Consider the following 15,671-nt stretch of genomic DNA (forward strand, 5'->3'; position numbering starts at 1 on the left):
CTTCCTCACCCTGATCTGGTGGTCTGTAACAGACACCCACAACAGTATCCCCCCTGCCAGCCTGCCCCTTAATTCTCACCAACAGACTCTCAACTCGCTCGTCATCTGTCCCTGGACAGAACTCGGTGCATTGTAGTTGCTCCCGCACATAAAGAGCAACCCCACCACCCCTCCTGGCTGGCCTGTCTTTCCTGAAAAGGACATAGCCCTCCATGACTATATTCCAGTCATGTGAGCTGTCCCACCACGTCTCTGTAATTGCCACCAGATCATAGTCTCCTGACTTAACAGGTTTCTAACTCCTCCTGCTTATTTCCCATGCTGCGCGCATTGGTGTACAGACATTCCAGGGAGCGAGCTGAGCACACCGATTTCACCCTAGGAGGATTATAGGAGGCCTCCCAGTCTTCATCAATTCTGGAGCGCTGCCCCACTGGGGCAAGCCCAGCTACAACCCCATCCCCCTTCGCAGCTAGTTTAAAGCTCTCCAAATGAGATCCCTTGTTATTTCCTTTATCATTATTATTGGTGGTAACAGCAGTGATTTGTGTTATACTTTAGTTATTAAACTGTTCTTATCTCAACCCGGGAGAGTTGCATTCTTTTCGATTCTCCTCTCCGTCCCTCCAGGAGTAGGGGGAGGGCAAGAAGGGGGGGAGTGAGTGAACGAGTTGTCTGGCTGGGTTTAAACCACAACACTTCTTTTGGCATCCAGCGTGGGGCACAAGGGGTTGAGATAACGACAGATCTGACCAGATTAATAGTCACTTGTCACAATGCTGATTTATTGGCTCTCAGAGTTGTTCTTGTTGATCTCACAGCTTCAGAATGTTGTAACTTACGTAGAGCTGGTATTTGCTGTGTTGGTGTTTATCAAGCGTGGGCCTTGGGCTAAGGCTCTTGTCTCACTGTGCTTTATGGCAATGACTTGTAACACAGGCGGGCTCCAGCAGCAGGGCGGGACGGACGTGGCCGTGGACTTGTACCTGGCCGTCCGGCTGCTCTTCACCGTCCTGGCCCTCGTCCTCGCCTCCGTCTTCGTGAGGCCGCAGGGAGCCGAGGGGGAGCGGCCCCGGGAGCCGGCGGCTGCTGAAGCGGCCCGGGAGAGCGGCCCCGGGGACCAAGCAGCGGCGGGAGAGGGGCCGGAGGCCGCGAGGGGACGGCTGCCGGTGGAGGAGGTCGGGGCGGTCGAGGAGAGGAAGAAGGCGGCTGCTGAGCAGCGGGAGAAGGCGGCGGAGGAGCCGAGCCCCGCGGAGGAGCCGAGCCCAGCCCCGTGATGGCCGAGAGCGTTCCCCGGAAGCCGCCCGCCGAGCCCCAGGAGGACGCAGGAGACCACGCAGCATTTCCCAGCAAGGCAGAGGAGGAAGAGCTGGACTCAGGAAAAGAGAAGCTGGTGGTGGGAGAGCCGGCAAGCACAGCAGCTACACCAGCCCCAGTGACAAGCACAGCAGCTACACCAGCCCCAGTGACAAGTACAGCAGCATCGTTTGAGAGTTCTGAAGGTTTTGAATGGCCTTTGGATATCCTTGGGACCTGCCTGCTGATTGTGATGGCGATCAGCATGTTGGCACACGTACAGACTGTGTTTTACCCACAACCATTTTGTCTGATCTCGAAAGTTAAGCAGAGTCAGGTTTGGGTCTTGTCTGGGGTTAGACGACAATATAGGAGGACCAGGAGATTTTCCCCAAGGCTGGACAGTCATGAGTGGCAGGGTGTGTATGGGCAAGTATCTAGTCCACTGGGCGCCTCCAATGCCTTGGAAGCATCGGAGATGGAAGGCAGCTGTATGAAGTCCCCAGCGACAAGTTGCAGTAACTGCTGAAGGGGATGGTGAATTATTTTGAGCCTCATGGGCCCATGGCACTTCAGGCCTCAGAGCAGAGATGCAACATAGAGATGGACTCATGATCGAGGGGTGGATTTAGCAATGGACGCTATTGCCCAGATTATTCACGAGTGTGAACACTGCACACGGTCTCTCCTGCTGATTACACTGATGTTTTGGTCTGGCCAAGGGCTTTCTGAGCCTCATGCTCTGCCAGAGAGGAGGGGAAGCCAGGAGGAAGCAGAGACAGGACACCTGACCCAAACTGACCAAAGAGGTATTTCATACCACAGCACATCATGCCCAGGATGTTACTGGGAGTTACCCAGAAGGGCTGGGACTGCAGGGTTGGAGGAGGTATCGGTCGGTGCTTGGTTGGGCCAGGGGGCAAGTTATCGGTTGGCTAGTGGTGAGGTGTGGTATACTCTTCCCTTCTTACTTCCTTTATCACTATTATTACTGGTGGTAGCAGCAGTGATTTGTGTTATACCTTAGTTACTAAACTGCTCTTATCTCAACCTGTGGGAGTTGCATTCCTTTCGATTCTCCTCTCCGTCCCTCCGAGAGTAGGGGGAGGGCAAGAATTATAGAATCATAGAATCATAGAATAGTTATGGTTGGAAAGGCCCTTAAGGTCATCTAGTTACAACCCCCCTGCCTTGGGCAAGGACACCTTATGCTTAATCATATCACCCAAGGCCTCGTCCAACCTGGTCTTGAACACTGCCAGGGATGGAGCATTCACAAGCTCCCTGGGCAACCCATTCCAGTGCCTCACCACCCTCACAGGAAAGAATTTCCTCCTAATATCCAATCAAAACTTCCCCTGTTTAAGTTCTGACCCGTTACCCCTTGTCCTATCACTACAGTCCCTAATGAAGGGTCACTCTCCAGCATCCTTATAGGCCCCCTTCAAATACTGGAAGGCTGCTATGAGGTCTTCATGCAGCCTTCTCTTCTCCACGCTGAACAGCCCCAACTTTCTCAGCCTGTCTTCATACAGGAGGTGCTCCAGCCCCTGATCATCCTCGTGGCCCTTCTCTGCACTTGTTCCAACAGTTCCATGTCCTTTCTATGTTGAGGACACCAGAATTGCACACAGTACACCAGGTGAGGTCTCACGAGAGCAGAGTAGAGGGGCAGGATCACCTCCTTCAACCTGCTGATCACACTCCTTTTGATGCGGCCCAGGATACGGTTGGCTTTCTGGGCTGCAAGCGCACACTGCTGGCTCATGTTCATTTTCTCATTGACCAACACCCCCAAGTCCTTCTCCACAGGGCTGCTCTGAATCTCTTCTCTGCCCAACCTGTAGCTGTGCCTGGGATTGCTCCAACCCAGGTGTAGGACCTTGCACTTGGCATGGTTAAACTTCATGAGGTTGGCATCAGCCCACCTCACAAGCGTGTCGAGGTCCCTCTGGATGGCATTCCTTCCCTCCAGTGTATCAACCGAACCACACAGCTTGGTGTCATCGGCAAACTTGCTGAGGGCGCACTCAATCCCACTGTCCATGTCAGTGACAAAGATATTAAACAAGACCGGTCCCAACACTGATCCCTGAGGGACACCACTCATTACTGGTCTCCAGCCGGACATTGAGCCATTGACCACAACTCTGTGTGTGGCCATCCAGCCAGTTCTTCATCCACCTAGTGGTCCATCCATCAAATTGATGTTGCTCCAATTTAGAGACAAGGATGTCATGTGGGACAGTGTCGAACGCTTTGCACAAGTCCAGGTAGATGACATCAACTGCTCTAACCCTGTCCGTCAGTTCTGTAGCCCCATCACAGAAGGCCACCAAATTGGTCAGGCAGGATTTCCCCTTAGTGAAGCCATGCTGGCTGTCACCAAGCACTTTGTTGATTTTCATGTGCCTTAGCATGCCTTCCAGGAGAATCTGCTCCAAGATTTTGCCAGGCACAGAGGTGAGACTGACTGGTCTGTAATTCCCTGGGTCATCCATTTTCCCCTTCTTGAAAATGGGGGTTATATTTCCCTTTTTTTCAGTCGTCGGGAACTTCATCTGACTGCCACGATTTCTCAAATATGATGGACAGCGGCTTTGCAACTTCATTCACCAGCTCCTTCAGGACCCGTGGATGGATTTCATCAGGTCCCACGGACTTGTGCACATTCAGATTTTTAACATGGCCTCGAACCAGTTCCTCTCCTACAGTGGGGGCAAGGTCTTCATTCTCACAGTTCCTGCATCTGCCTTCCAAGACTTGGGTGGTTTGGTCAGAGCCTTTGCCAGTGAAGACCAAGGCAAAGAAGTCATTCAGAACCTCAGCCTTCTCCAAATCCAGGGCAGCCAGTTCTCCTGAGAGCTTCCTGAGGGGGCCTACGTTCTCCCTAGTCTGTTTTTTATTTGCTATGTACCTGTAGAATCCCTTCCTGTTATCTTTAATACCTCTAGCTAAGTTTAATTCTAACTGGGCCTTAGCTTTCCTAACCTGGTCACTAGCTTCTGGGACAACATCCCTGCACTCTTCCCATGCCGCCTGTCCTTGCTTCCACTTATTATAAGCCTCTTTTTTCATTTGAATTTTCCTCAGGAGCTCCTTATCCACCCAAGGTCTCCTGACCCTCCTGCTGCACTTCCTTCTGGTTGGGATGCAACACTCCTGAGCTTGCAGCAGGTGATCCTTGAATATAACCAACAGTCTTGGGCCCCTCTGCCCTCTAGGGCTGTATCCCATGGAACCTTACTAAGCAGGTTCCTGAAGAGGCCAAAGTCTGCTCTTTTGAAGTCCAGGGCAGTGAGCTTGCTGCACGCTCTTCTCACTGTCCTGAGGATCTCAAATTCAACCATCTCGTGATCGCTGCATCCAAGGCTGCCCTGGAGCGTCACGTTTCCAACGAGCCCTTCCCTGTTGGTGAGCACGAGGTCAAGCACGGCACCTCTCGTTGTCGGCTCCTCTATTACTTGCAGAAGGAAGTTGTCTTCTACACAATCAAGGAACCTCCTGGATTGATTGTGCCGGGCCGTACCGTCCTTCCAACAGATGTCAGGGTGGTTGAAGTCACCCATGAGAACAAGGGCCTGCGAGCGTGAGGCTTTTCCTATCTGTCTGTGGAGTGCTTCATCTGCAGGTTCTCCTTGATCAGGCGGTCTGTAACAGATCCCCACAGTAATGTCTCCCATAGCTACATTCCCTTTAACCCTGACCCAGAAACTCTCTGTTGACTGCTCACCTGTCCCCACACAGAGTTCCATACTCTCCAGCCTATCCCTAACATAAAGGGCAACTCCCCCTCCCCACCTGCCAGACCTGTCTTTTCTAAAGAGCCTGTAACCTTCCATTCCAACACTTCAGTCATAGGAGCCATCCCACCATGTTTCTGTGTTGCCTATTATATCATACCCCCGTAGATGCACGCATCTCTAATTCCTCTTGCTTGTTCCCCAGGAAAGGGGGCAAGTGAGTGAACGAGCTGTCTGGCTGGGTTTAAACCATGACAATAGTGAGGGAGGGATTTTAATCAGGCACTGTGAAAGTTGAAGTCCCTTCCCACTTCACTCAGCAATCTCCTTCAGCTCTTGTCTTTGTTGCCCGGTCAAGGCTTGTTCATCTCCACTGCACTGGATCAGGCTGCTCCTACAAATCCCACAAGCAAAGGGGTGGGGGTATATGGGGGGGGGTGCATGTGTAAAAATGTGCTTGAAAGCCGTCAAAATAGTTCCAGGACAGACAGCGTTGTGCAGCACACCATGTTTAGGATAGGAATTATTTTTGATGCACCCAGCCCAGGGCAGAATACAGACCTGTTACAGGCTCAAGGCACGGCCAACATACAAATCCATAGTCAAGTACAACAAGTGAAAGGCATATTTAATTAGCCCCCAAACCCACCACTCTTTTGATTTATTTCCTGTGTATTGTAACACACGTTGATACACTGGTAAATTGGAAGTATTAACCCTGGGTCAAATACCCCTCAGGTTTTGTGAAAATAATAAATAAACAAATATGTGAACTGAATAAACAGCTACCTGCAGGTAAGTATGCACTGCATGTTCATGGGTGGCTGGAAATACTTGCTTGGGAAAAGACAGTTCACATTTTCTTGCTGAAACCCTCAGTAACATCACAACAATCAGATCTTAAGAAAAAATAAATAAATAAATAAATGAGAAGAAAAAGAGGCAGTAAATCTCTCACATGTGTCTTAGTTATAGCAGGGAACCTGAACAACCAGTAGCAGCCTTGCAAAAATTGGCATTTCCATTCAGAATCATCAGCCACCATCACAACCTGTAATCAGAAGAGATTTGGAAGAGATTTCCTGGACCAGATATTCTATATAAAAGCAGGTTCATGCCCTATGGATTCATGATTGCAGAGAACAACAAGTGAATCAGTAATTGCTGTCCACTTGTTTTAATGTCTTTCCTATCATATTTCTTTCTTTCTTTTTTTCCCCTCCTCTGGAAAACTGCCTACACATTCATTTTTTAATGATTTAGCAAGACTTCTTTTGTTGTGCCATCCATCACAGATGGTTATCAAAAGGAATTGGAAATCTCAGAGGCATGAGATCAAAGCAAAGGAGCTTGCCCCAAGAAGCACCACATGAAAATCCTGCTTGAAGCGGCACACCCCAACCAAACTATGAGAGCTTGGGGCAAGCTGAAATCCACAGGTAGCAAACCAAGCTGCCAACATCATTTTTACTTAATGCCGAGCAGCATAAACAACCCCTATTTTTCCCCTTCCTGATACATCAGTCACTTGGCAGAATTACAAGCCATTAACAAGACATTATTGCATATTTTTAACACATCTCATTACATCAGTGTGTTTCAAGGGACGAGAGGGGTGCTCACATGCTAACACATGGCAATGGCAAAGAGGGCAATAGGAGACTGCAGGCTAAGACGTGCTGCCAACCCTAAGGAAAATAGCAGAAGAGCTGCCATGAGAGCCAAAAAAGCCAACTGGAAAGTTATTTCCATTAATACATCAAAATCTGATAAAGTGTGCACTGAGAGAGCATAACAGGATTTGCATAACAGTGCAACAGTTCTGGCTATGGGAACCAGCAATACCAAGTTTGAGCTGCCTCATTAGAACTACTAGTTTGCTCAAAAAAACACACCGCTGAACAGGAAGATTTTTCCCACTAACTTTTCCCCTCTCACTCTCTCCCTCCCCCCCAAAGGTATCTCTCCATGAAGTTTCGGTTTCACACAAATCAGGTTTTTCTGACAGTTTGACACAGCTGAAATGGTGAATGGTTTGTTATCTGCTAAATCCCTGTGGAAAGCTTTAGGCTAAGTATGTTACCACAGCTCAGAGCACATGCACAGTGCATATTTCTTGAGACATTTTCCACTAAAAAGGCTGTTCCTTTCATTTGCCCAGAACTATTAGAAACCCTAGCTTATCCAGCTGCAAAGACAAGATGCTGTATCCGTAATTGCTTTCTGCAGCGCAGAAAATGGTATAACCTAACATGACGCATCACATACTTTTCAGTTGCAATAGCAAAAATAAAGTTTATCACCCAAGGTAGACTAACAATGGCTGTGTCTACATTGCTAAAGGCATTTGCCCTTGGAAGCAATCTCTGGGACACATTAAATGTAGTGATTTACATCAGCACAGCTCAGAGCTGGTTCTTCCTGAAACAATGCACAGCTCTTACCTGGACCCCATGTAGCACCCCCATGGTGCATGTAATTATAGTATTTTTGTAATTATTTCATTGTAATGCCTACTGTTAAAGCAAGATCTGTATTTCAGGCCATCATGATGGGGTTTTGAAAGCACAAGACAAGATTGAATGATGTAGACATTGTAAGAGGCCCTACCCTGCTGGAGCAGTGTCAGAAGATTGGGGTGACAAGGTGAAGCTTGGTGCTCATGCTGCCGTGGCGTTCCTAGTGCCCAGGATAACAGCTGATTTGAATCACGCCTCAAGAAGCAGTGTACATACCCACAGTATGATTAAAGTATAGCTGTTCCAAGAGCAAATTAGGGAGATAAAGTGTATGCAGCATTGTTACCTGAGAGTAGGGCTACAAGCTTCTTAATGGATGAAATCAACACAACCAAACCTGGTCTCCAACCCCACCTTTACACATATGCAGAGACAGACTCCAGCAGCAGTCCCACAAGCTACCACCATTGTATTCAACAACACATTGTAAGTGTTCTCATGATTCCTTGGTGGGGTACTAACAGTGAAACAGAAGGGTTTGCTACCCGTGTTAGTAAACTCCTCTATTTAGAACCTCTACAATTTTCACATTCTTAAATAGTGAATTTGGAGGTCTCATTGCAGAGATCGTGGGGTCTTTTACCAGCAAGAAGATTTATAGAAAAGTAAACTGAGGGCATGCAAATTGAGGTATTGATGTTGTAATACATTAGGATATAGTATATAGGCTCAAATTCTATTTTAATGACTTAAAATATATCATTACTGAAGTCAAAGGACTCACATGGAGAACTGGTACAAGGGAGAAGACTTCAACACTGATGGCAACAGAGCAACAGCAATAACATAGCACTTTTGTCAGTAAGGCATGTTTAGCTAAAGTATGACGCATTTAATAATTAAAAGATTTTTGCTTACCATATCAAGAGAAGATCTTTATTTTCAGTGAGCAGCTGCTGCTTTTTCATAAAGTGACTCTCTGACAGAAATAATACAGCAGACTGGTATTGCCAGCAACAGCCTAATGTCTGTGAAGTTTGTGGACTGGCAAACACAGCCTTATTCTGCTAGTATTTGAATCACCAATAAACCAAATTACCCATTTCCAGTTTTATGAGAACTGCAAGCTAAGCCAGGCTCAAAAAAGATATAAGAAAAAACAAAAACAGGTTGCACAGATTGTTTCATTTTAATGAAAGGTTCACCTGCAGATGTCATTTTTTTCCCCATCAAGAGATTTTCTTCCCCCATATCTTCTCATGCTCTGCATTAATACCTTTGACTTCATGCTCTCACTCCCCAAAAGTGAAGTATACAGCCCACTCAGAAATAAATGCAATGACCACATAATGATACCTTCAGTAAGGAGAGGCAGAAATCATAGCTAACAGCACATATCTTCATCTGGTATAACCTAGCATTTTAATGCCTTCTGCTATGCTGTACCAAACCAGTCTCTGTGGAGCTACCCTGCCAAACATACTTGAATTTCTGCTATTATTTTACACCTGACCAGCTCCATGACACTGAGATTTTTATTGTTGGTCAGCAGGTTAGTGAAGAAGCTCAAGGGACACACGTTCCAGATCTTTTAGAAAAACTGTTTGATTGCACCTGATAAACACAGACAGATCTGCCCTGTGTTTTCCATGAATGCAAGGTAGCTTGATACAGGCAAATAAAATTGTTGGTGCCCAAATTTTAGTAACCAAAAAGCAAGCAACACTGAAACACAGCACACACAGAATTCAAGAAAAAAAAAATAGCAGAAATAGCTGGACTAGAAAAGGTGCCTGGGAATAACATTCTTCACTGCATCAAAAATTCAAGATTTCATTCCTAAAGAGGCAGGGTAATGAGCCTTCAAATATTACCTATTCCCCAGCAGCGCAGGCTCTAACCTCTAATCCTACAATCACGTTATTCCTCAAGTCATGTTGATTCACGTTTTTTCATGCAGCTTTCATTACAGGTTTCTTTGCTGCAGGAGGTGGAGAACAGGCTCAGAGCACCAAGCAAGCCTTTGTGAAGTCTTTAGCAACAGAGGTGGGGTGCAGGAGTAACCTCAAGCTGTTAATGCCACTCCTGAAGCATCCTAAACACAGAAAATAGTAAGACAACTGACGTGCCCTACCAAGTGCCCCAGCAGGTCTTTTGTTGGGCTAACACAGCAGTTCACTTGGACCTGTGTTGGTTCTTGGCAGGGCCTGAAGCAATGAGGAGTGAAGTGGCCTGAGAGAAGTTCAGGTTGATGCTCAGAAGTAGTAGCAGGACTTCCATGGGGAGCTTCAGCAGTTTCCCGTACCCTTGCCTCCCTGGGCAGGTGTACAACTTCATGTAAGCCTGGTAATGATGGGTGGAAGCAGCATCATGGCTCTTTAGCACAGTCATGCAAATATTAACAAAGAACACAGCTCCTACTTCCAGGAGCTGGGATGGCATTGCAAAAAAACTACTAATACACACATAGAGACCCTTCTCAGCCCACTAGCCATGACCTCTCAGGAAGACACTCAGTTTAGGAGGAGAATGCTGGTGAAAGACACAGAGGGCAGGAACATAGACCAACTACCCCCTGCAGCAGGCACAGCTGGAACTCTTACAGCTGGAACACCAAGATACTGAAAAAGAGGGGTTAGAGGGGAGTCACAAGGATGACTAGAAAATTATGAAAATTATAAAAATTTCTTTTAGAGAGAGGAGCCAAAGGTGTATTAACTAAGAAAAGATTGAGGTCATAAGATGTGATGAAGATAGTGTTGATTTTGTTGCAGTTCATACAGAGAGGGGGTCGTTAAGCTTGTCATCTACAGAGTTCAGATTAGATGATATCTAGGTCTATATTCTGTGAATCTAAAAAGTGACGCTACTGTCAGAATTACAGGAAATTAATTACTATCTCCAAACTCCTTACCACCTGTGAAATACTTTATTGGCAATTGGCTTAACCTGTAATTAAAAAAAAAACAATCTCCCAAACTCCACCATAGACCTGTGGTTTCTGATAATCATTGTCTGCTTCATGATCACCATCATAGGCAAAAGCATCCATCATGCTGAACCTTCCTACAAAATAAAGTTTATTGAACAATGTGGGGTAATGTGACATAAAATAGAAAATTTCAGCTTTTTCTTCTTTTCATTAAAATTTTTCTTAGACTTGATATCAACTATAAGAAAGCAAAAATTCTTTATTTCATTTCAATTTTACTAAGATTTCGTTGGAGTTGGAAGGTTTCTATAAAAGCTTTGAATCTGGGGAAACAATGTTTTCCAGGGAAACGGTTGTAACAAAGAGCGCATCAAATTCTTAATAACATCTTGTCATGGTTTTTGCTGTGTGCTAAGGGAACATTCAATGAAATACACAAGTGTAGAGGCAAAGAGTCAACTTCTAGGACTTGGAAGCTATGGCAGACTCCAAAAGCTGTAACATGCTGGTAAAAGCAGATGTTAACTTGCATTATGCCTCTGTCTCCTTGAAAGCAGTTCAGCAGAAGTTAAAGCCCCATTAGAAAGTGGGTCGATTTCCTAAGGCCAGAGCATAGAGAGGAAGCAACTTGTCAGCTTTTGTATTTCAACATTTTATGGGTCAAACCTGCTTCCAGTGTCTCTCTCATCTAGAAATTAACATCACAGCTAAACTTTACACTTTTGCTACCCAGCACTGGGTCAACAGGTCAGTTCAAAGTTACCTCCCCACTAATGAAGTTAGTATATTTCCCCACTTCTCATGGATTTTGTGTCCCTCAGCCTGCCTGGGGAAGGGAGATTTAGATCTCAGGTCTGACCCAGCATAAGTATAATTCCTTTAATTCCATACTTTTACTGGCAAAAGTTACCACCAAGTCCTCTAACAAAATCCTGTATATTATACTTTATCCAGCTGCTGTTACATACAGCCTAACAGATTACACATGATTGAAGAATAATTATGTCTTGGATAAAGTATACTTTAAAAACAGATTTTTCACTAGCTCTAGGAAGACATCAATAGAAGGCGACACTTACTACACTTACTCTAGCAGTTAAAAGTATTCTTCTAGTAAAAAATTGGGCCTAATTCGTGTTTGAATTTTTATTGCTGCAGTTCCCCACTACTGATACTTTTTCCATTGTTTTTACTTCATTAAGACAACTTTAGGAGCCAATAGATCCTCACCAGGAATTAACTTAAACAGATCAGATTACAGTAATCTCCTTTTCTGATGGACTGCAAAGATCACATTTCTGAGGTCTCTTACTATAATGCATTCTCCACAGTCCCAAGGCCATTTTGTGGATCTTTTTTTGCCTTTTGTGCCAATTTTTCAATTCACTTAAAAAAACTGAGTCATTATAATTAAGCACTGTGTCATAACATTGGCCGAACCAATGCCTTTTTGGAGGGTGATTTTCAATATTGAGAGGACTGTTCAGGCAGGAGGACAAGTTTGACTCTACAGAATAGTGCTTTTGTGAGCAGAATCACCCAAAATCGGGCCAAAGGGTAAAAAAAGTCCAGTCTGACCTTCCCAATGAGGAACTACTCAATACACAACTCTGATTTCCAAAACCTGCAAAAATGCCAGAGCGGCAAGTGTTTTTCCAGCAATGGCTCAATGTCCAAGTGGAGATCAATGACAAGTTGTGTTCTTCAGCGGTCAGTATTGGGACTGGTATTGGTGGTGACATGAACAGTGGAATCTAGCATGCCCTCAGCAAGTCTGCAGATGACACTAAGCTGTGCGGTGTTGTCAACATGCTGGAGGGAAGAGATACAGAGGAACCTGGGTGGTGGGACAGTGCCAACCTCATGAAATTCAGCAAAACCAAGTGCAAGGTCTTGCACCTGGGTCAGGGCAACCCCAAGCACAAGTACAGGCTGGGTGGAGACAGATTCAGAGCAAGCCTGAGGAGAAAGACTCAGGGTGTGGTTGACAAAAAGCACAACATGAGCCAGCAGTATGTGCTTACAGCCCATGTCCTGGGCTGCATCCCCAGCAGCATGGCTAGCAGGCCAAGGGAGGTAATTCTTCCCCTCTACTCTGGTCTTGTGAGACCTCATCTGCAGTACTGCATTCATCTCTGGGGTCCCTCAACACAAGAAGGATGTGCACCTGTTGGAGCAAGTCCAGAGGAGCCCATGGAGGTGCTCAGAGGGCTGGAGCACCTCTGCTCTGGAAACAGGCTGAGAGAGATGGGGTTGTTCAGCTTGGAGAATAGAAGGCTGCGGGGAGACCTTAGTGCAACTTCCAGTGCCTACAGGGGATGACAAGAAATCTGAAGAGCTTTTTACAAGGGCATGTAGTGACAATACAAAGGGAAATGGCTTTAAACAGAAATGCCTAAATGCCAGATGCATAGCTCTAAAACCAAGAGCGGATTTTCAGTAAGGAGAGGCTTATGTCAACTAAGAAAGAAAAAACATAGAAGAAAATGTCTATCACTCAGACTTTAGACTGCTAATACTGGACTACATGTAGACAGCTTTTCCAATTAAAGATTGAGCACAAAAATCTGTTTCGCTTACGCATCTAAATAATCACATTTAGGTGAAGAAAAATGTCTCAGTGTCGTGGTTTAAGCCCAGATGGTAACTCAGAACCACACAACAGCTAGCTGACTCCCCCCACCACCACCACCCTGGAGGGGATGGGGAGAAGAATCGAAAGAATGCGACTCCCATGGGCTGAGATAAGAACAGTCCAGTAACTGAGGTATAACACAAATCACTACTGCTACTGCCAATAATAATAATGATAAGGGAAATAACAAGGGAAGATAATACAACCGCTGACTGATACCCAGCCCGCCCAAGCAGTGATCTCACCCTTCCGGGTAACTGCCCCCAGTTTATATACTGGGCATGACATGCTGTGGTATGGAATACCTCTTTGGCTAGTTTGGGTCAGGTGTCCTGTCTCTGCTTCCTGCTGGCCTCCCCTCCTCCCTGGCAGAGCATGAGACTCACAAAGTCCTTGGTCAGAGTAAACATTACTTAGCAACAACTAAAAACGTCGGTGTTACCTGCATTGTTCCCAGGCTGAAAGTCAAAAACACAGTGCTGCACCAGCTACTAAGAAGGAGAAAAATGACTGCTACTGCTGAACCCAGGACACTGAGTTTCCAGCTCAGTTGCTGGAAACAGCAAATTGCCGTGAAAGCAGATTAGAGAAGGGGAAGAAAACAAAAAAAAAAAAAAAAAAGAAAAAAAGGAGCTTTCTGCATTCACTATATAAGCATCAAATTGCACCTGTCAAAAGCTTCAGAAATTCCATGTTTCTTCACCTGGATTCACTGGACTTTGATTTTTACCTACTAAGTAGTTTGCATTTGCAAATTGTCCTTAACTAGCAAAGCATCACAATCTTGGAGGACCAGATGAAGATCAACAAAGGCAGCTGGACAACTGGCAATTCATATTTTGTAATGAAAGTTTGAGGATACACAAGAAGCACCTGAAGTCCTCTGAAAATCCAAGTGTTTTAGTGTAGTGAACAAATCTTGATGCTGGCAGAGTGAGACCTCATATTTGTTCCCCAAAATGTCAAACTGTATTCTAAGCACATATTCCTGCACTGAAACAAATGTACATATATCCACACATGCCAGATTGCAGCATGCAAGTTAAGATCATAAAGCTACTAGCAACCAAAAAATGTCTATTTGAAATGGAAATATCTTTAAGTGTCTGCTCAATACTGGCTCAAATGTAATAACAGTTTTCCAAAGTAAGGCTTGATTACTTCTGTAAAAAGAAAATACACAGCAGATTTGTTTACACTACTTGAGATAGACCATTTCTTTTTTAGAAATGGGAACTAATGCATCTGTTGAATGCAGATACAAAAACATTTGCAGTATCTCTAAGCTCTAACTCCTCTATTTAGCTATGCAAATAGGCATTTGAGCATGCGTGTCTTGCACACACAAAGGTATTTACATATATACTTTCTGCTTAAGTAAACTCAGTGCTCAAATTAATATATATTCTCAGTGTGCATGGAAGCATTCATTTTAAAGATTGAACTTACATGGGTCAAGAATACCAACACATCTTTTAAAAGATAGTTATTTGTAAACGTGGGGAAATAATGCATAGTTGATTTTTTAAAAAACATCTAGACTAGCTATGCCTAAATCCACCTCTGAACAAGTTCTGAGCACCCCAGCACACTTCTGTCGCAACTCCTACTGATACTAATCTGCTAGGGATTGTTGCTAAATTAATAAAATACAAGATTTCTACAAAACGTCCAGTATTAATTGAAGCACTCAGTCTCTCATTAATTCTTAGAGTTAATGGCAGTTTGATTAAACAGTTTATTAAGCATCTATTCCCAGGTGTTCTCACATGATTGCGGTTAGCACCTCATCAGGTGTTGCAGTCATACCTGCAGAGTATGAATTTTTGGTGCACCCTCATTCCAGGAAAAAAAAGTTAAAATAATCCTGGAGAGCTATGCTGTTGATTGGGGAACAATCAGTTCCTACAACAAAATTAAATTATAAAATGACTGATTGATTAAAATTGAAGACCAAGAATATATTCTACTTAAATCCAGATCTCCTTATTGTTTTCTAATTCACTACCTAATGGTTTTCTAAGATGAATGCTTCTAGCAGAACAGTTTCAAAGAAGATACCAGGTCTGCCCTGAAATTCAACCAGTGCAGATACAATTGAATGGGTGACTGATAGCAACAACCCCATTCCTCTCTGTGGATACCAAAGACACAAAGGGAGGAAAACAAATAGCAGACACACAGGGTTCAGTAACTTAAAGATCCCTGTAGTTATCGTGATAAGGAAAAACAACATCTGCGTTTAGTCTCTCCACTTCTGGTAGGGAGTACTTGGGTAGCTTCTGCCCAATATTATTTTTTTATTTATTAATTCTCTAAGAAGGTATTACTTTTTTCTTTGTCATACATATTTATCAATCAATACTGTCCTGCTTCCAACTGGTTTACAAGTCTTGGAAGTAAGGCTTAGTGGTCTGCAGTGTCTTAAGTCCCCTGAACACTCTCTCCTCCAATACTAATATAAATGAAGAATTAGCTACTACTTCAATGACTGGGTCATTTAATATTTCAGCTTTTGTGGTGCTTGAGTAGGTGCTGGGTACCTGGGTCTAACAATTAATTTTATCATTTCCCTCTGAACTTTTCTATTGACACTAGATTTTAAT

Source organism: Pezoporus flaviventris, unplaced genomic scaffold (assembly GCF_033815535.1).
Source record: "Pezoporus flaviventris isolate CSIRO_AGI_PZ_B2104156 unplaced genomic scaffold, CSIRO_AGI_Pfla_v1 ptg000035l, whole genome shotgun sequence".
Classification (NCBI taxonomy): Eukaryota; Metazoa; Chordata; class Aves; order Psittaciformes; family Psittacidae; genus Pezoporus; species Pezoporus flaviventris.